General features: G+C 40.8%; 1 pseudogene across 1 annotated transcript in view; it reads left to right on the forward strand.

Moving 5' to 3' along the window:
• Positions 1-22,923, forward strand: part of LOC144464370 (uncharacterized) — a 529,688-nt pseudogene that overhangs the window by 102,324 nt on the left and 404,441 nt on the right. Inside the window, exon 4 of the transcript XR_013492097.1 lies at positions 7,387-7,409. The product of XR_013492097.1 is annotated as an uncharacterized LOC144464370 (transcript). The remainder of the gene's footprint in view (positions 1-7,386; positions 7,410-22,923) is intronic.

Raw genomic sequence — 22,923 nt, forward strand, 5'->3', positions numbered from 1 at the left:
GAGCTCGGCATTGTTGTTGTGATGGTCGACTTTCTCGCGCGTGCCTAGTGACTGGAACCGTAATGCGCATGTGCGAAAAGTCTCCGTTTTCAGAGGAACTGCATATTGCAAGTTTACATGACAACGGAGATGCTGCTGTTTCCAAAAAATTGCATTCTGGAACCCGTTTTCAAAATGTTGCGTTTTCAGGCACCCAAAATGCCACTGTCATGTAAACGATCGGCCAAAACGCAACTAAAGTTTACCGTTTTCAGTTGAAATAGTTGTCGTATAAATAGGACCTTAGACTCCACCGTAGACAACGGCAGCATTTCTTCTACCACATCGCTAGCCACAAGCTTCGTGGCTTCTTTGGAATGATAGGTTTAATGTTATCTCCATTATTAGAGCCAAAAGACAGCCATCGCTGTTTTGGAGCTGAAGGACCAGCGTTCTAAAAGTAACGTAAGTAAATGGCTTGTTTGAAAATGTACTCAAGTATTTGATTACTCAAACAGCAAACTAACGCGTTACTCGTTACTGCAAAAAGTAATCAAAGTACTCTAACACATTATACCCAACTCTGTCCGTAACTGTCGAAAAGGGGTATAAGAGATCTCCTCTTATGGTGATTATCAAGCTTCAGCAGTCTGAGTAAGACAAATGAAGTCTCTAAAGACTAACTTATAAAGATACCCACTTGATTTGGCTAACACAGACTTTACATTTTGTCCCCCACTAACAGGGGGAATGAATGACTGTTTTAAAGCACATATGGTATTATTGTAATACAGATTTGAAAAACAGTGTTAACCTATGCTTTCACAGGCTCTGTTTTCTGTTCAGGATCCCTGATTTAAAAAAAATAATTATGGAAAAATTGGGCACCTCATGTGTCTTCTCCCACTTTCTGGTAGCAGAAACATTTAGCCTAGCTGTGTAGTCGATATGTTATCTTGCAGCAGGAAGTATCAGGATTAAATCTGGGTTAAGATAAAAAAATATATATCTACATATATATAGAGATATTTAAACTAATCTCTTCTTTGCAAATACTTTCAGTGAGGTACAAAAGATTCGAAAAAGATTACCTGTAGGTATCTCTGGTGTGTTTCAGATGTACATTGATTTCTATACAGTAATCAAATTAATGGTAGTCAGTGGAACTCTAAAGCACTGTGATTTGCCCTGAAAACTGTCAGCAGTAAACTGGAATATATAATTTGTAGTAAGTGAGATAAAATCTGCAAGAACACTGGCTTTGAAAAGACTCAATCATACAGTTTGATACTGTATGTACACAGAGTGACATGAAGTCATTATTCAGCGCTCTTATTTTGTCATGGCAGAAGAGCACCACAAACAGCATTCAGAATGTTATGAGACTAAGGGCCCTATTTAGATCCTATTGGGGACGGCAGAGGGCGCATAATCCATGTCGCAAGTGTCATTGCTATTTAGATGCAGGCGCAATTGTCATTTTCACGCCCTGCGCCCTCGTCGTCTAACTAGCAAATGAACTTGCGCTTCTCTGGGTGTGTTGGTCTAAAAATGAGGAGTATTATTCGAACTCTACTAAATTAATTCGAAAATATTCGAACTCAATTTCATGGTGCTTTTGACAGCCCTAGTGCACAACGCGCGTGCACTCAGACACACACGGAGCAGCCACACATATGCAAAAGATAACAAATAAAAATATGATTACAATGTGAAAGGTTATTATTGTGCACATTAAAATATTTATCAGAAACACGTCTTAATGGTCAGTCATTAATCAGAATGATCTAATCACAGTAATAATGATCATCATAATTTGTAATAATGACAAATGAAATTGTGAAATTATCTGACGGGGAGGGGAAGGGGAATTATCTAGGGGAGCTTGGGTGCCTGTCTGCTTTCCCCGTAGATCTGGTTCTGACAGGCATTCACCTCCCACACGAGGAGATCCGTCTCTTCGGCTGTAAAACGCTCACTCTTTCCAGTTCGTAGGTCCGCCATCTAACTAGCTCTCCACCATGCGCTCCAATCGCGCCTCTTTTAAAGGGAATGAGAGGTGAAACTCTGATTGGCTTATTGAATGATACACCCAAAACACACCCATGACTAATTCACAGAGTAAGTCCAACCCTTTTAGACTCTCCGCCATGGCGCACAGTCTGAAAATGCGCTGTCTAACTAGCAAGTGACTGGGACACACCCATGCACCGCACGCCTGGCGCTTTGCATATTACACCATCTAAATAGGGCCCTAAGACTCTCCAGTGTCATACACTAATTACATTCTATCATTCCTGGCAACTCTGTTAGACCATGCAACATAACACACCTGTCTAACTCGGCTTCTTCTCCGGAGCCTTTGTGCTCCACTGTCTCTCAGAATAACTCATATCGCAGCGGTGCCTGGACAGTGTGACGTGTGTGGTTGTGCTGCTGCCGTGGTCCTGCCAGATGCCTCCTGCTGCTGCTGCCATCATTAGTCATTAGTCATACTTCTACTGTTATTATACACATATGACTATTGTCACACAAGTATACTGTCAGATATTAATACATACTTTCAACATATTGTACCACAGTAGCCAGAACTATAACTATAATATTATTACTTTCATTAATGTTGTTGTAAGCTACTGTCATTACCTGCATCTCTCTCTCTCTCTCTCTCTCTCTCTCTCTCTCTCTCTCTCTGTCTCATTGTGTCATATGGATTACTGTTAATTTATTATGCTGATCTGTTCTGTACGACATCTATTGCACGTCTGTCCGTCCTGGAAGAGGGATCCCTCCTCAGTTGCTCTTCCTGAGGTTTCTACCGTTTTTTTTTCCCCGTTAAAGGGGTTTTTTTTGGGGAGTTTTTCCTTATCCGCTGTGAGGGTCTTAAGGACAGAGGGATGTCGTATGCTGTAAAGCCCTGTGAGGCAAATTGTGATTTGTGATATTGGGCTTTATAAATAGAATTGAATTGAATTGAATTGAATTGAATCTACGAGGCAAATGCTGATGTGTTAGGCTTGTGTTGGCCTAAATTGGTGATGAACTCTATTCTACACATTGAAGTGTTGTAAATTGTGAAAGACCTACCTTGAAAATAAAATAGTAGAATGACCAACATGAAGAGAGTCAACTAAATGTGTGATGCGTACTATAAACTGGGATTAAAGATCCAGGTGTTTAGTTACAGATGTTTTTCCCTGACAACACCTACATAAAAACATTACATGATTTATTATAGCAGATTTTATGACAGTTTATGTCTTTTTATTTCACAATTAAATTCTCAGTTCTACACAAAGGACAAAGACATATCAAATCTAATCAAGTCATTAGTGCTCCCAAGAGGAAGAACCCTTTCTATTTCCATTTAAACCAATAGTGTAATACCACCAACTACCCAAAATATAACAGTCAGATTGATACAAAACTTACCAAATATATTCTCTCAAGAACAAAACAAAAAATGAATAAATAGATTTGAATTACTCAGGGGACCTTTTTTGAGTTCCACACTCAAAACAAACTTCACATTCTTGGCCACAATGTTAAAGCTTCACGATTTGTTACATTATGTTGTTTTTGTCTGTCTAGCCAGCAGTTTAATATTACAGAGTGTAATGAACAATTGAGCCCCTAAGTATGGTGGCACTGAGAGCTCAACACACTGCATATTAAGAAAATACCTGCAAATAGACACAAGCAAATGAAGAAACATCTTGGTGGATAATGAGACAATGGGCCCCTGGGCACAGACATGTGAAAGGCCTCACCACCTCTTCCACATAGGAGCAAAACACAGACTTTGTGGTGGTTTTACCTCATTTTTTCCCTTTTTTGTCTCTTTGTTGTCATTTGTCAAAAAAAAAAAAAAAAAAAAAGAATGTGTATTTTTGGTCGTATTGTCCCTTTTTGTAGTTACTTTGTGTCTCTTTGTAGTTATATTGTATCTCTTTGACCTAATTTTGTGTCTTTATTGGTTGTTTTGTGTGTCGTCATGGTCATTTTATGTCTTTTTCAGATAATCTCATGTCTTTTTGGTCATTGTGTGTCTCTTTGAGGTAATTTTGTGTCTCTTTGGGCATTGTGTGCCTCTTTGCAGTCATTTGCATCTTTTTGTATCTCTTCCTGGTCGGTAAAAGTCAATTTTAGTGATTCAGTCATTCCTTCAGGCTGAGCTCCACCGGGCCCCATGTCCCAAGGTCCAGCCACCAGATGCCCTGTAGGGGGCAGGTCCCTGTATTCCCTGTGTTGGGTGAGGTACTCCTGCTCTGATTTATGCTACTCTTAGGGGGGCGATCACACAGAAATGAGACATTAGAAACGGGGACGCTTCAAAGACACTTGAAACGCTGGAAGCGCTTATTCAATGTGCACTAGACAAAAAAAACAGCAAGGAGTTCTGTGAAGCAGGGGTGCGTGTGCAACACACACAGACACACACACACACACACACACCTCCTGTCATCTCCCTATGTCTCCCCTTGAATCTCTACTCACCAGACAAATTCGTTGCGCTGCTCACACAGCTCCATGCGTGTCTCCTCCTGTGTTTGTTCGAGTACTGAGGTGTGTGTGTGTGTGTGTTGTATAATTCTTCAAAATCAAATATTGTCAGGATAAATTTCTCGTCTCCGGATTGCATTGTGTTGTCTGTCGCTTGTAACTGCCGTAACTGCTGTAACTGACCAAACTTGCCTTAACTGCCACAACAAAACAGGAAAGAGGATTTGATTGTCTGCTTGGGCCAATGACGACAATGACGAATGGTGCTACTGGTGTCTGACGCTCAAATAGTTGAAAATATTTTAACTTCTGGCCTCTTCCCTGGGGCCAGTTTGCTTTGGGAGACTCTATCAGGACCTATTTGCCCTGGATAGCTCCCAGGATCACAGGGACCTGCAAACCCCTCCACCACGTTAAGGTGGCAATTTCTTGGAGGAGGGATGTAAACATGTCGACAGTTAATCCCGATTATTTAAACCACTTTATTTGGAGGTAAAGATGAAAGTGAACACATGTGAAATGTTGGTAATAATCCCTTATTCTGCTGAAATCTGGTGTGTGCACAATTATGTTCAATATGGTAAGTCAAAATTGAGCCAAAAAGTCTGGTATAGGTAATCAGTTTGTTTGTTTTAGCACAGCAGTTTGTTTGATGTGTCTGATGGTCTGTCTGCTTCTGTTTCTTGCCCTATCAGACACCTTTTTATCTATGGTTCTGCATGCCTAGAACTTGGTGAGTACATTATTACTATTATTATTATTATTATTATTATTATTACTACAACACTATGAAAATCAGACCCAGGTTGTATTTACCTTTGAGTATTATTTGTGGCCTTCAAAACCACGTTCTAGTTAAACTCTGAGGGAAAACTGTATTCTATACAGGTTAGAGAGGGCATTTTAAAAATGCTAGTGCAATTTAGATCAGGGGACGGAACATCAAATATGCATAGATGGCAGGGAGTGGTGAGAAGTGAGGGACATTGAGTCATTGGTATTCTAGTGACTGGTGCAGTCAAAGGTGGAGGGTTGAGGGGGGGCTCAGAATCAGCCCAGCAGACCCAGGGCAGCTTATTGGGATAGAGAGGGAGCCCAGTCACTGGGCTTAGACAGACTCAATGCAAGGCTCAACTCATCACACGCCTGTCAGAGAGACACCTGCCACAGTGAGAGCAGCAGCACATACATGCACAGACAAGTGCATGCACACAGACACACACACAGACACACACACACACACACATATTTCCACACTCATGCTTACACATATACCTGTCTACTTAAACAGACTCTTTTACCCATTCATACTACATGTAATAGCAGTTCTTCTTATGCAAGAGTTTCATGATTCTTTGAGTCACAAGAAAACAGCATTTCCATAGTGCTGTGTTTCCATACTTCAAAGGATTTCTGATGATCTATATCCCACCAACACAGGACACTGGGCAGAACCAACATGTTCTTTGTCAGTTGACTTTCATGTCTACATATTCTGTGTTAGGTATCATTTTGCTCCTGCTGTTGATGTTTCGGATGCTACAACCAACAATGGAATGTCAACAAAGCATGTGGTTAGGTTTAGACAACAAAAGCACATGATTAGTTTAGTAAAAAACATCATGGTTTGACTCCACATTCATACCAGAAGTGAACATCAGCCTCTGAAGTGAAAGTCCGGGTTTTGTAGGACCCACCCAACACCCTTCCTGCCCACCCTATAGGAACTTTGCAACTCCATATATTATATTATATTGTTTGTGATGGCCTTCTGCTTCAGCAGGGCCTGCTTTGTGTGTGTTTTCCCCTGTTTGTCTGTCTGCTGTGTCTTGAAGGTCCTGGTGGGTGGAGCATAGTAAGTGGCAACTGGAAGCACCTGGCCAGCCTTCCAGTGCCAGCTTACTTAAACCAGGCTGCGCCATCAGGTCATCCTCTTCCCCTCATCCAGCACCACATTTTGTTTAGTTGGCCTTGGCCTGGTTTTTACTTTGCGTTTTACACCATACAACATCACTCACTCACCCATTCACCTGCCAACACATTGACACCCAGATTTACACACCTCATAACTTAATTACATTTTTGCAATTATCTTATGCTAACAATACATTTGTGCACTTTTCAGCTGATACTGTGTATGTCTCCCATTTTTTTCATGGCCTATGAGCCGGGTCACGAGGCAGGAGGCAGCATTTCAACATGTTGCCGTCTAGTGGTGCATCATACCACTGCAACAGATGCCTGTTTTTAGTTTAGTTTAGTTTATTTCAGTCATTTTCCAACTTATAAAACACAAATGTTCTGGTAGAGACAATACAAAAACATTAAGTTAATGCTTTTTTAGCATTATGAAACACCTACTCTTTTAACATTCATTGTTTTTATCAGCTATAAATTATACAAAGCAATAAGAAACTGATAGAACTAAGTACAGTATATAGGCCTATTATCTGCCCAAATATCCCAAACACATTTTATATACACTTTTGTGTTCATACTTCAGTCTTATATTTGTTAGTCATCTTTTGTTTAAATATTTTTTTAAATCTATGATGTGTATTACACACTTTCGTTTTTGTTTCTAGCTCATTCCACAAATGTAATCCATATACTGAAACACCTCTTTGTTTTACATTTGTTCTGCTCTTTGTTTTTGTGAACATACACTTCCCTCTCAGTTAATACTGTCATTCTCTTATTTGAAACAACCTCTGGATACAGTTTGGTAACATGCTGTTGTATGCTTTGTACATTAGTGATGCTATTTTAAAATCCACAAGGTCACTAAATTTGAGTGCCTGTAAATTTATGAATATTATATTTGTCGGTTCACGATAATCTGCTCTGTTGATATGTGATGGCTGCAGCTTAGAGGTAGAGTGGGTCTACCAATCGAAAGACCAGCGGTTCGATCCCCGGCTCCTCCAGTCTGCATGTCGAGGAATCCTTGAGCAAGATACTGAACCCAAAATTGCTCCCGATGATGCTTCCATCGGTGTGTGTGTTAAAACTGATTAGCAGGTGGCACCTTGTATAGTAGCCTCAGCCACCAGTGTATGAATATGTCTGTGAATGGGTGAATGTGACTCTTTGTGTAAAAAGCACTTTGAGTGGTTGGATGACTAGAAAGGCACTATACAAATGCAGGTCCATTTACCATTTATAATTCTGATGGCTTTCTTCTGAAGCAAACAAGTCGGATTTGTGATTGTTTTGTATGTTTTTCCCCAAACTTCCACACAATAAGTAATATATGGATGTATCAAAGAATGATACAATATTTGTAATGAATTTGAGTTAAGAATGTCCTAATAATTTATTTATTTATTTTTCTTAATTTTATATACTTTATTAATCATTAACACACAGGTCCGAAAGACGCACACATGCACAAACAGGACCCATACATGCACAAAGTGGAGAGATGTCAGAGTGAGGGGGCTGCCCTTGGTCAGGCGCCCAGGGTGGTTGGGGGTTTCGTGCCTTGCTTGGGGCACCTCGGCAGGAGGTGAACTGGCACCTCTCCAGCCACCAGTCCACGCTCCATATTTGGTCTGGACAGGGACTTGAACAGGCGACCCTCCGGTTCCCAACCCAAGTCTGAGCTCTGAGCTTATGGACTGAGCCACTGCCACCCCAGGTGTGATATATGACAACTCCCAAAGATTTGTTCTCATATCTTTCTATTTCAATATTATCTATCATAATTTTTACTTGGTTATTGTGTTTTTGCTTTCCAAATATCATATATTTAGTTTTATTTACATTCAATGATAGCGTGTTAATGTTGAACCATCGTTTTAGAATATCCAGTTCTGTTTCCACCAGAAGCTGCTCAAATGTTTTACCAGAACAAAACAAATTTGTATCATTGGCAAACAACTTGGACACATTACAAATATCATTTATATACAATATAAACCATTTTGGACCCAGCACTGACCCTTGTGGAACTCCACATGTAACCCTCAACAAGTCAGACTTATTATTGTTTATTTGTACATATTGATGTCTGTTTTCGAGATAGTTACTGAGCCATTTCTGAGCTACTTCTCTAATCGCATATCTTTCCAGTTTGCTCATTAGTAGTTTGTGGTCAATTGTGTCAAATGCTTTTTTTTTTTTTTGATCTATAAAGATTCCTACCATTTATTCTTTATTATGTATTGCCGTGGATATTTGCTCTATCACTTCCATCACTGCCATTGTTTTGGATCGGTCTGATCTAAAGCCCTACTGATGCTTACTCAGTAAGTTATGTTTTTTCTATCAAGTGATCGAGTCATTGGACAAAAAGATTTTCTAATATTTTTAAGAACTGTGGAAGGAGAGAAATTGGTCTATAGTTCGAGAAGGAATGTTTATCTCCGTATATACAGGATGTCTTATGTCCTTCATCCCACCCCCCACACCAATCCCATACACCCATTACCTCGACCGCACGCACATTGTTTACTGCACAACCACTAGTCTCAAATCATGATGTATCCGTCCATATTTGTTTTTGTCAAATCAGGGGACTGAAACGTCCCCTAAAGTACCCTAATGCTCGATTTAGAGCAGTCTTAGTTGACTGAGGGGTCTCTGACTGATGATTCGAATGTCTGACTTTCAGAAGGCAGCCCTAACTCATAGTCTGCCTGCTTCCAGACCTTTGAATCCAATTACTGCACCGAGTTGACTGATTTCTCTGGTATCGTGAAATGAAACAGCAGTTTCCTGGTGAAAATAAAAAACTATCCAATGAGCACTGCAGGGGGACTAATGATTAGCCAAACTGCACCACAGACAGGACTAATTCTGTTGTCAAGCTGTTGCCAAGTGTTGTCAAGCACTGCACCAGAACCAGTAACTAGTGATCACATTGTTTGTGACTACTATATAGATAAGATAGAGGCTACTCTTCTAAATAGGCGTCTTCTCAGTATTACCCAACATTGTAGTTTGTTTATACTTTGCTCAAATTTTTAGGTACAGTTATATAAATGCTTAGTGTTTTATCATACGTTTTTTAAGTTTAATGTCATTTTTGCTTGACACTTTCATATTCAATTTGCCATCCTGTACAGCAATAAAGCAACCACAATGGAAATAAGCCCAAGGGCTTTTTTGTGTATTTTAATCCTTGACAATTTTAGATTCCTTAAATGGAGACCATCATTGTGAACAGTGTTACGTCCCCGTTTGAGCCCAGGGGATGAGGGGAGTAACATAAAATGTTTACCAGGTATTTTCGGAAGAAGGAGAGAGGAGAGCAGATCAACATTAATTTAACATGGATTTATTTACAAAACAGAATATGATGAAAACATAAAGCGAGCTGCTCCAAAACGAGTAGCCAGACCACCTATAAAACACAAGCAAAGAACGTAAGTTTGGGCCAACAAAACAGCAACTGGAAAACAACACCCTCCCTTCCACACCAAAGGAGTACCCACCGATCGTTCAACGCAAAAATGCTTCTACCAGACAACACACACCACACACAGCTCTGCTGTCACGGTCTACTGAACCCCCCGTAGCAGCCAGTCCTTCCGCTTTTATGGTTTCCCCATTACAAGTGGCTTCAGGTGTGCTCAACCACTAGTAATGAGGGAGAGGTGGGACCTGGAGGAAAAAAGGGAAGGGGACACAAAGAAAAACAACAACACAGGCCAGCGGCCGTAACAACAGCCTGTCATGTATGTTTTAAAATTTGTCAAATAAACCTGCCTACACGCCTACCCATGATGCTGTTCTCATGCACTCTTCATATATTTTCCTGCAAAAAGAAATGCATCAAAATTCATATATCCCATATAATGATGAGCCAGTTTGGAAGGCTATGATCACATGACCAATGCCCTGACAGAGGTAAAGAATAAAGTGGGAAACAATCGAGTAAAGAAGCAGGTTGGGGTGGTGGATGGGTGACAAAACATAGGACTTTCCTCTGGGACTTTCCCCAGGATACAAGTGTTTGGAACCAGATTTTGAGTGAACTTTGCACCATTTTAAGGTTTGTTGTTACCATGTTTCCTTTCCTAAACCTAACCGTATCTTTACTTGCCTAAACCTAACCTCTGTAACTTTATGTCAAGTGCATAACTTTATGCTAAATACCTAATGTCATTTGTGGGGTGCTAATTCATAGGATGCTGTATGATATGAACCATTGTGTGTGCATTTTCACTGGATATAATATGAACCATTGTATGAGGATACATTGTACCTACCGATCTACCAACCAACCAACCAACTTATTAACCCACCTACCTACTTTCAGTACCTACAGACTTACATACCTGCATCCTGACCTACCTACCTACCTACCTTGTACGTTGGCATTGCAACGCGTAAGTCTAGACTTAAAATGACATTAGATTCAGGTCGAAATGTGGGTCCCTAGTGATTGGTAAAGGAAAATTAAATCCCCGTTCACCACAGAAATCAACTAGAGTGGACATGATGTCAGACTGAAGATGGAAACGAAGTGAAACAAGTAGACAGTTCTGTTTGATATCCAGCAAACTCATAGAAAACTCACCCCAGGAATCCCATTTTTGAAAATCTTTGCAAACCAGAATTCAAAGTGCCAGCTATTGACTGACACTCACTTGCCCTTAAAAAGGAAGTGAGAGTCAGTAAAATTGGTAAAAGTTAAAAAAACAAAACAAAAAAAACCATGCTTGGCTAGCAGCTTTGCTTTAGGTGCTTTGACCTGTGTTGCTGCTTGAGGCTAGCTAATAGAATCTTATTTTATTTTATATCTGTGTTGTATTGCAATGTGGTCTTGTTGTAGTCAACCCCTTTAAATATCTTCACATAGCATAAGATGATTACGTTGACAGTAAAAATGATACAGGTGGGGGAAAAAAAGTGTGAATTGGGAGGTTACAGTTACAGATTTCTTGCCAGAAGACGCATAAACACATATGTTATCGTGACATAAAATAACAATAAGATATAGTATAAGAATATCAAATACATACATTTGCATTTACTGTTAAATATGCTATGATATAAGGGAGAATTAGCTGACAAGGGGAAGTAGTTTCATTCATTTTCATTAAAGTGTGACTGAACTGCAATTTTGCAGATGCATTGCCAGTTCCAAATGGCAGTGTCTAAGACCATTTTGAACTTCATTTAACCAGAAATCTGGGTCGTCTGGTCATATTTGCCAACTTTTGGATTTCAGCCAGTTTTGTATTCATCAGATGAGACCAGACACAGATATAATTTGGAAAATCAGTGGATCTGCCAGGATGTGATGCTTCTCTACTGTGCTGTTGTTTCACTTATTGTCTAAGGTTGATAAGACAGGTGTGTTTTCACATAAAAAAAACCTGCTTAGTGCTGCTTTAATGATGTCTCCACCAATTTGGTTGCACATCCATGTTGTTGGTGTATGCACATTGCGGCAGATCGCTGTCAGAGCTGCGTTCTGACTGCGAGAGGCGCTGCCACAGCCAAGTGCACACAGCTTGCTTCTGTCACATTCAATTATGGCTCCTCCACTTTCCATGAGACAGTAATTGAGCCGGGGGCACTCACTCTATTTAAAACCACAGGAGCTCTACAGTTCACATTGTGTCCCCTGAAAGCTCCATCTCCACTGATTTCCACCAGCAGAGGCCTCCCTATGGGACCTGGTGGGGGTATCACAGACACGGGGTAAGCTGGGGTTGTGCCGGGGCGCTCCAGGCCATGTTGGGGCAGTCTAACAACACCCTACCAACACACACAGACACACACCGCCCAACAGCCAGCCACCCACCATCCTCACCAATTAGACACAATATTAATCAGTCCATCACTCATCATCCAGAAAGTCAGGATCCACAGTTGAGTCTGCATTCTAGGTAGGGTGGAGCAAATGAGTCTTTGCCCTACTTTTCTGCTGTCGACCTCATTTTGGTTTACAGCAGGCCTATTCAATTGGCGGCCTGCGGGCCACATGCGGCCCAGAAGCAATGCCCGAGTGGCCCAGCTCGTGGTCCAGCCAAAAAAGCAGAGAAAAAAACAAAAACACATTTCATGGGAATTAACTCGAAATTCCTACAGTAGTTCAGAAAGTGAATGCAACACTCCATGTAGCCTAGCAACACACAGCCAACCCACAATGCAGCGCGTTATTTTGAAACTACTGATACAAACCATGTTAGAAACTCAAGAAGTATGTCTTTGTCAACCCTTAAACGGAAAAGTGATGATGAAAACCGTCGGTTTAACCCTGCCTGGACAGACAGATGCTGTTTTATTTTACCGCCAACTCCAAAAGCCAAACCTATGTGTTTGCTTTGTAATGACTGCGTTGCGGTACATAAGGAGTACAATGTCCGGAGACACCACCAGGAAAAACACCCGACTTTCCGGGTAAACTTTCCCGAAGGATCCCAGCAGAGAACCTTGAAGGTACAAAGTTTAATTGCATCTTACAACCGGAGCAGTACTACTTTGGTGCGGACATGTACAGCACAAGAGAGAGCCACAGCAGCTTCCATTCGTGTTTTGTGGATTTTGGCAAAGAAAAAAAGGCCATTCACAGACTCTGAAACTGTGAAAGACTGCATGCTTGCTGTCGTGGATGAAGTGATAAATGACAACACACTTAAAATGAGTGTAACATCTGCCTTTAAAAATGTACCCCTGTCAGACACTTAAAACAGTCGCAGGGTTGAAATTCTTGCTACAGATGTGTTTGAAACACTGTTGGAAGAGCTGAAGAAAGCTGATGTCATGTCTATAGCAGTAGATGAGTCCACAGACAAAGGTGATACGGCACAATTGTGCATATATGTCCGTTTTTTTGATGGTAAAATCTTCCGAGAGGAATTGCTCGGCTTACTGCCGTTAGACGGGCACACAACTGGCGAGGTAATCTTGAGAAAATCTTAGCATTTTTTAAAGACAATGGTCTGGATTTGGAGCGTGTGTGCATGCTTGTGACGGATGGGGCCCCATCCATGATAGGGAAAGTAAGTGGTTTGGTAGCACGTTGGTCCGCTGTTGCACCCCAGATTTCATCTGTACACTGCATTGTGCATCAGACGGTGTTAAAACGACAATGGACAATGTGATGGCTACAATCAATTTTATTCACTCCACATCAAGCCTCCAACATCGCTTATTCCGCAAGCTGCTGTCAGAAATGTCTGCTGAGCACCACAACCTGCTTTTGCACAATGATGTCAGGTGGCTATCCAAAGGCAAAGTACTGGAGCGTTTCTGTGATCTCAGAGGCCGTTTACATGTTGCCGGCTATTTTTATAAACGGACATTTCACCGTCTCCGTTTTCAAAAAGATCTTCATTTACACTTACCCGTGTATATATACACAAGAGCATGCCAAACCTGTAGGTGGCAGTGTAACGAGAAGCTCAAGCCTTCCATGTATCCATTGTCACCACAGCAACATAGGTCGCACTTTTGACACAGGCGCAAGCTGCCTATAACTCTGTTTATCTCCGTTTATCTCAGTTTACATGCAAACGCGCAACTGGAGTTTTCCAAAATCTCCACTCTGGCCAGAGTTTTCAGAGGAGAAATCTCCGTTTGCGTGTAAACGAAGGGCAAAAAAACGAAGGAAGATGTCTCCGTTTATCAAAATCACCGTGTACATGTAAACGGCCTCTCAGAGAGGAGATAACAACTTTCCTCCGCAACAGCAAGCAAAAAAAAGCAGAGACACACTTGAATCGCATACTGGACAACAACTTCATGGTTAATGTCTGGTTTCTGAGTGACATATCCAAACACCTGAACAACCTAAATGTGGGACTACAAGGCAGAGACAAAACTGTCATTGATCTTGTGGAACAGATGCGCGCATTCCAAATCAAACTGGACATTTTCGCGACCAACTTGACCACAGGTAGAATGCTGCATTTCCGACATTCCGCAAATGCATCTCATCCCCGGTGCAAATCACGGATGTGATGACAGATTTCATTGCAAGGTTGAAAGAGAACTTTGCTGGTAGATTGGATGGACTTGTCTTGCCCACGGAGGTGATGGGATTTGCCAGAGACCCCTTCACTGTTGCAACAGAAGGGGACCTCTCTGCCAGAGCAAAGGAAGTGGTCCCTTCCATTGACGAGGGGAAATTTATTCTTGAACTTGTTGACATGCAGTCATCCATAACCATGCTACAGGAACTTTGCACTAACGGACCTGTGAAGTTTTGGAGTGATGTCAACGTGCACCAGTTTCCTAACGTCAAGAAAGTAGCAATCCGTGTTCTCAGTATGTTTGGATCAACATATACTTTTGAATCAAGCTTCTCACACATGAACGCAATAAAATGCAGCTCTCGTTGCTCCCTCACTGACAGTACTCTTCACCAGTGCCTTCGGATTGCAGTGACATCTTATGAGCCAAATGTATGCCTATTCACACATGTGGTGATTTAAAACAGTGTGCAGTAGTGGACGTGTGGTGTAGTATTCATTGTTGATTGTTAATTTCTTTTATGACTTGTAATGGGTTTGTGCACTGAAAGCCTTGATGGTTCTTTTTTATTTAGTTAAATGCACTTTGTGATGTGCCTTGGTCAGAAATGACCAGAATGTTACTTTCATTTCATTTTAAAAGGGAGGCACAATTTTGTGACCAAAATATTATTTTTAGTATTTTAAAGTGAAAAATAGCATTGCCACTACCTCAGGTTATGTTTATTTAGAGAAGGTTTTAATGCACTTTCTGATGTCCCTATGTCAGATATGTTTCTTTCATTTCAAAAGGGAAAACAATTTTATCACCATAAATGTGCACTTTTTGTTTTAATGCCTGGGTTTACATAAGACAAAAATGTTTATTCTTATAGTTTAAAAGTGAAAAAGTATTGATGATGAAAGATGATGATGAATAAACATCACTTGTTATTTCATTATATTTATTTGTGATGGTTTGAAATTTGTCATTACCTTCTCCTTACTGACCGCTGAAAATTTGTGGCCCAGCTTAAGGTCTCAATTTTAAAATCTGGCCCAGCTGAATTTGTAATTGAATAGCCCTGGTTTACAGTATGTCTGCACTGGCTTTGTTGATCCCACTTTTTCCTAGCTAACTTTAAGACACATACACACAAAAACACATACACACCCAGGTTGGATGAAAGTGGAATTTGTTTTTAGTGTCCTTGGGATTTATGTCCATATTGGACAATTGTCTCCTCAAAAAAAAGTGTCAGCTCTTAGTGCCAATGTCAGGAGTACTGTGTCCTTTACATAGGAGTCTAACTTGCTATGTAAAGGACACACCACCTATAGCATCTGAGGCAAAGGACTCAGTAGGCTTACAGTAAAATGAAGTTGTTTCCCTCACAGTGACAACTAATTTCTTGCAAGGAGATCAGAGTTTATGGAGGTTGGGGTAGTGAATGAGCATGCAGAGGCATGTAGAGGTTCGATGCTATTGCCAAGGCCTCAAAAACCAATGAGGACCTGTGTTGAAACACAGGCCCTCCCTTACTTTGTAAGGCCTCATAGCCAATCAATCAATGATTGGCCTGATGGCTTATGGGTCTTCTCATCAATAACACTTCTCACCTACAGAGGAGTTTTTAAGTCTCTCTTGGCATTACAGACTGTTATAACTGTACATAAATGACAAATAAATGGCTTCTCTATTGTGTTGTCTAAGAGAAAGAAAACAGTCTTTCTTATCAATTTAGGTTTTCTAGAAGTGTTTTATATACAGTAAGCTCCTTAATCAAATCAAATCAAACTTTATTTATATAGCACTTTTCATACATTAAAAATGCAACACAAAGTGCTTCACAAAATAAAAACAATGAAAAACCCACCCCTCCAACCCCCCACATATAACACACATGTATGCACACACACACACGCACGTGTACACACACACACACACACACAAACACACACAGCACTCACTTGCTGTCAGTATACTGTAGTAACATGGCAGGGCACTGGGGCACCAGGTGAGGAAAAAAAACACCTATGGGGAGCCATCCACACCGAGAGGTGCCACAGCCAACGGCCACAGGGAGTGTCGCCACAGAGACCACCCCACCCCAAGACAAATGGTAGGATAAAAACAGGCCTGAGATAGAATAATGATAAAATGCATAAAAAACTTAAAGATTTAGAAAATTTAAAGATTTAAAAAAATTAAAAATAAAGAGTTGAAAATTAATAATAATAAAATGCATAAAGATTTAAAAGTAGATCATTAAATTAGACATTAATATATGTATATATATGTACATATATATACATACATATATATATATATATATATATATATATATATATATATATATATATATATATATAATAAAAGAAGAGAAATCAGTTAAAAGCCAAATTATAAAGGTGTTAAAATACACACAGTAGTGGTCAGTCAGACACAGCCAGGTCAACAACAGAGGACACACCAGTAGACAGGCCATAGGTTATGACCAGGTCCAGGGTGTGTCCTCTGTTGTGAGTTGGCTGTGTGACGTGTTGTTTAAAATCCATGCAGGTGAAAAGGTTTAAAAATTCTCTGGAGATAGTATGGATAGTATGGTCTGCAGAGAACCGAGACTGGATGGACAGGACAGTCGACGTTCAGCTGCCTCTGGCTACAGTGAGGACAGTGGATCAGGCTGGGAGATCGGCACAGGTGTGCGGGGGCGAGCATGCTCAGCCCGGGGAAGACCTCCTGAGCATGTGATGACGGCCTCCTGCAGCATCCTACAGCAGTTTTTCCTCGAGGTGGAGTGATGAGCCACCCAGCCAGCACTGGGTGGAGGAGAATCAGTGCTGGCTGCAGGTAGAGGAGATGAAGCCGTGTCAGGAGGAGCCATTGGAGTCGGGGCTGCTGAGGGATAGCTGGGAGCTGGAGCCTTGTCCGTCAGAAGGGAGAAGCGGTTAGAGAGAGTTGGTAGAGGGGCTCTCCCTCCAACCGGCTCTCTCTTTCGGACATGACGTACCACCTCTGTCCAGGACTGCTGGGATGGCTTGGGAGTGGAGCTGTGAACTGGGGCCATGAGTCCATTTTTCAAGCTGACCACCAGCTCAGCTGGCGGCGTCAGTGCAATGGTGTCCCAGTCAAGTACATCAGCAGCCCTGGGGGCGATGTCCAGAGCCCCAGCATCTAGCCCTTGCATGAGGCCACACATCTCAGCCGCTGAACCCTCCGGCTGGGCCAGCGCAGTGCTGGCATGCACCGAGGGCAGCCAGGGGAGGGTGGCCACAGAACCCGAGACCAGCTGTGACACCAGGGAGGAGGGCGACCGGGCCGATGGGACAGCGAGACTGGAGGACCAGAGCTGTGAAATGTGCTGTGCCTGGGCAGCAGCTTACGGATATGAAGCCCGATCAGCATGATCGTTAAAGGAAAACTTAAAACAACCAGATAAAAGTGATCCCACGATTTAGCTAACGTTAGAGCTAACTGTTGTTGTGTTAGGTAGCATTAGCTTAGTCTACTACTACTACTGCTGCCAAAGTTTGAATCTGTCCTAGGAAGTGTTATGACGAAAGCAATTTCCATAGAGACAGCTCTGCTTGCTCGCCAGACATGTATGTCTGTGTTGATTTAGTTTTTTGTTTTTGTTTTTTTCTTATAATCACACATTCAGTACATTGTTTTACCCTCTTTTTCTTTTTTGTCTTTCTTTCTTTTTTTTTTCTTTTTTTAAGCACCTGGAACAAAACCTTGAAAAACATGTAAAATGTTTACTTTCTTTGATATCTTACTGTCTTACTATATAATGACGAAAACTCTGTCTGTGTGTCTGTGGGTGTGTTACAGTGGTAGAGGGTAATGGGAGGATGCGAATGAAGCAATGTTACATCAACTGGCCAAAGGGAGGCGCTATAGCAACTGATTGAAATTGCAAACTTTGAATGTGCATATCTCATGCCCCGTATGTCGTAGAGACATGAAACTTTGCACAGAGATGCGTCTCTTCATGAGGAACAAATTTGTCTCAAGAACCGGTAACTTCCGGTTATATAGATTTTCCGCCATTTTGAATTTTTTGAAAAACACTTCAAATCGATCTCTTCCTAGGAAGTTTGACCAATCTGCATGAAACTTAGTGAACATAATCTAGGGACCAATATCTAAAGTTCCCTCTTGGCAAAAGTTGGAAAACTTACTAAAACTGAGCTTCTATAAGGCAATGAATATTGCGGAGGGCGTGGCTCATCACATAAAGGTGTATAACATCTCAAGGTTTTCACCGATCACCACGCAACTTTGTAGCCATATGACCACACATAATCTGAGGGGACCCCTCCGTTATTGACCTGATCAAACAAAATGGTGGTGCTAGAGAGCTAATTTCTTATCTAGGCCTAACCGCCGTAACTAATCAACTTTGGCTAACCCACCATCAGAACAAAGCAGAGACTGGTCGTAATCACATATGAATTCACATTTCTATGTGATTGATTACTGATGTCATGGATTTAGCAGTTAGCCTAATATAATAAACTAAATGCAGACAGTAAAACGAGGCCGCATATAACGTACTCTACAACACAACAGGCTATTAGTTCACTCAAACATTTTGTTTTACAGACAATCAGTTACAGACATCGTTATATAGACTGGTATTAGGTAATATATCTCTCTTTGGACACAGCAGTGCGGAAATTGCATTTTCTCTGTCCGTCGGGATCTGTGGGCAGCTGAAGTGAGCTTGACATACGCGCAGTTGCTTCACCCTCGCCGGCTTGGTAGCGCGGTTCATCCCAATTGACACAAGCCGAAGTTGCCTACGGGTTACATCTGTAACAGGAAACCGATGGAATTGGGAGCCGGCGATGTTTTTATTCCCACAGCTGGGGAAATCACAAGTTTGCACCATTTTGGTATTCCTCTGTTTACCTACAGCAGCTGACGAGAGTGTGTCGTGAGCCTGAGCCAGTGTTCGCGCTGTAGTAGTAGGTATATATAGGGCTAGTACATCTTTTTCCTCACTAATAATAGCCTACTGGTTCTCTGTTGGAAACAGCCGATGAAGTTTTCCTTAGCCGTTGCTATCCTGCGCAACTGCACGGCTGGTAGATAGTTAGATAGATAGTTTGTGTGGAAAACTTAAAAATGGGAGCGATGCTAACGTGTTACCCTTACGGTGACCAGACGTCCCCGATTTCTGGGGACAGCCCCCGATTTGGATGACATGTCCCTGGTAAAAGCTGTCCCCGAAAATGTCCCCGATTTTGACATTGAATGGGGGGAAAATGCGCGCAGACTCAAACACCAGTTATTACGGTAGTCAGTAAATGCATCGCCAGAGAAGTTGTATGACTTACAGACGTTATCAGGAAGCACGACCAGACGCAGCAGCATCAACAACAATCTAGAGGCAGCAAAAAGGAGAGAAAAGGAGACCAGTGGCCGTGTTAAATGGTATGTTGTGTATGAACTTATTTATTTTGTGTGAGCTGGCAGTAGACTTGACTGTGTGTGCGTGTGTGTGTGTGTGTGTGTGTGTGTGTGTGTGTGTAAAGTGAGGTAAAGTAAGTATGATTGTAACATGCAGTGCGTAACATGCAGGAGAAGAGATAGAAGGAGAAACTGGCTGAATGTAGTCTGTCCCCCTGATGAGTGACTTTTGTGAGTGCACTTTATAAATGTAGGCTATTCTTTGATTTTAATAAAGTAGCATTTTCTTGATGTTGTTTAGCCTTGCTGATGCTGTTGCATGGGTGATACACTTATTTTCATTGTATGAAATCATATCTGCAGCAGAAAGTTGCACTTTGGAAATTTGGTTTGGTACAAAGTGGTATATGGTCTGAAAGATTTAGGAACCTCTGATGTAGCACATTTCAAACAGAGGCAATCACATAGAGCAGATAAAAAAGAGCACAATGACTAAATTAAGTTTAATACCAAAACTGATGTTATTTTTTTAAGAAACTATTCACTTACTATTGGCTCTGTTCTTGCAGTTTTTCTCATGTTCTTTTCTGCTCTTTTTCTACCCAGGCTCCTGAGGCAGAGGCTACGGAGGTGGATGAATGAGGGGATCACGGTGATGTCACCCATTTTTTTGATTGCCACCTTTTGTGTTATAAATATCAGTTCAGTATTCAGGTATGAGTAGAAACCTTTGACCAAAAAAATCCATCCTCAAGCTAACAAGATTAAGATATTTTTGTCTTCCTCAGTGGATGGATGGTTGGTGATGTCACTCATTTGTTTGATTGCAACCTTTTGTGTAATAAAAGCTGGTCAAAATACACGAAAAAGTACTTGTCCCCGTTTTTTATTTCATAATGATAATATTTAATGATTTTTCATCGCCACACTGAAAATGTCCCTGATTTTCATCTCAGAAATCTGGTCACCTTAGTTACCCTATCTATGGCATAGTTAGTGGTAGTGGCTAATCAATGATAATTCCAGCACATGTTTGTGTGTATTTGTGCTGTGCATAATAATTAATGACTCAGCATGTGTTGATGTGAAAGAAAGAGTCAAATACATTACAAATTGTAACATTTTATTTTTATTTCTGTATTGCAGTTTTAAAGTGCTTCTGACAGTAAACATCTTAAACTTACCTGCTGACTCCTGGATGTTAATTGAGGAACCTGTTTAGCTATCTGCCAAGCTAGAAATCAGCTGTACACCCTAGTAAGGGCAGAATACTGACTATGTGAGGCTTCATGACCTGGTCCCATTGGGTTTTCCAGCTAGTAAGTCCCCAGTCAGTCCCAGTCATCTGCAGCTTCTTTTTTCAAGAAAATATTCAGGTGAAGGTAAAATATATATATATATATATATATATATATATATATATATATATATATTTTTTTTTTCAGTGTGTTGAAGCTTATATAACTACTTACAGTGATTCTGGCTGTTGGGAAAAAAACTTATATGTTACCTTTCAAATGAGACCTTGCATGTTAATGTACTAAAAATGGAACAAGAAATGCTTTTAGTTTACTTTGAGCGTGTCTTGGGTTGGCATTTTGTGTGAATTTACATGAATTTTAAGACCTCTGAACAACTGCTGCATCCACTGCATGTGAACATTCTTTGTGAGTATTGAGAGGAGTCTTTATTGATCATTGTCGATTAATGTGCCATTGACCTCGGACAGATTTCACAGACACTTTGCCTTCCGGCACGTATTGTTTTGATTTGTTTTTCTGTCACACCCCACCTCTCCTGGTCTCTGTCAACCACAATATCCTTGTGTCAATTTCTGCAAACAGCACAAACTTTCCAGATGGTTTCCAAAATTATTGTCTGTACTGCTCTGCTGTAGCAGGAACAGATTCAGACAGTCTGTCTAGCATGAACAAAAATATAGCTCAAACATTGCTTTCAACAATTACCAGCAATTAAAAATGAGTTTTTCACTCTTTCTTAAAATTGCGTTAGTGGTCTAACCACATCTTTACCTTAGAGGACAGATTCACAGTTTTTCAAGTCTGTCTTAAAACAATAGTCAGGAACCCATATGACCAATGAAAAAGGTTTTGGTTGATCTTGATAATTTCCTCTGTTTATACTGGCCATTTAGAGGTACGTCCTGAAGTGCTTCAAATGTAAGTGACGGGGCACAGAATGCATATCCTTGCTTTGTGCAAAAATACATTACAAAGTTCATCTGAAGTTAATGTAAGGCTTGAGTAAGACAAATGAAGTGAGTATGCCCCAGTGTTACAGCTTGTGTTTCTTTTTCCACTACAGTGCAAGAGGGAAAACAGTCACGGTCTTTCAATATTTCAAAAATTTGACACATTGGTATAGCGAGACAATTGGCCTCATGCGTCAGTATAATTACTCTAAAACAAAATCTAAATTTGATTATATGAAATTCATGCTTTTTTCTTTTTTCTTTTTTCTTTTTTTTTTCACAATGTTCCTCAAATATAAAACTTATTTTCCTTGCATTGGGCAACAATATGTTGACTGTAAAAACATGATTTTTTTCTTTTATCTGTTCATATTTCGTTTTTGCATGAGGCCCATTAATAGTATGATTTTAAGTAATGTATGTTTTAAATGACAAAAACAAGCTTTTTATCTTAAGATGAAGTGTAGTTTTGTATCATTGAACATTATTCCAATTGCTAATCACCAGAGTCTGTGCTGTGGCTGTACAGTACTATTCACCTCCCAGTGGCCAATAATAGAAGGCTGCAGGAGTTACTGGGCAGCTTAAATAGAGAGGGGCTGAAAACAACTGTGCATGTTCAGCAAAAGTCTTCCTCTCTTTGTAAATAAAAACTAAAACAACTGGAGTTTTGACCCGTCTTGCTCTCAAAACTGCTGCTCTGAACTTTCTAATTGACCCCCCCTGCTGACCCACAGCATGTAATCAACAAAATTACTGCAGAAAACAAAAACAGTCCGTCCAATGCTGGGGCCCCCATAGCAGAAGCCAGGAAGGAGGTTTGTTTGAAATTGCAGGGGCCTCATCTCCCGATCCCTATAATGACTCCCTCTCTCCTACCCTGACACTTAGGAAGA

This window comes from Epinephelus lanceolatus, chromosome 9, assembly GCF_041903045.1.
Source record: "Epinephelus lanceolatus isolate andai-2023 chromosome 9, ASM4190304v1, whole genome shotgun sequence".
NCBI classification, from domain to species: Eukaryota; Metazoa; Chordata; class Actinopteri; order Perciformes; family Serranidae; genus Epinephelus; species Epinephelus lanceolatus.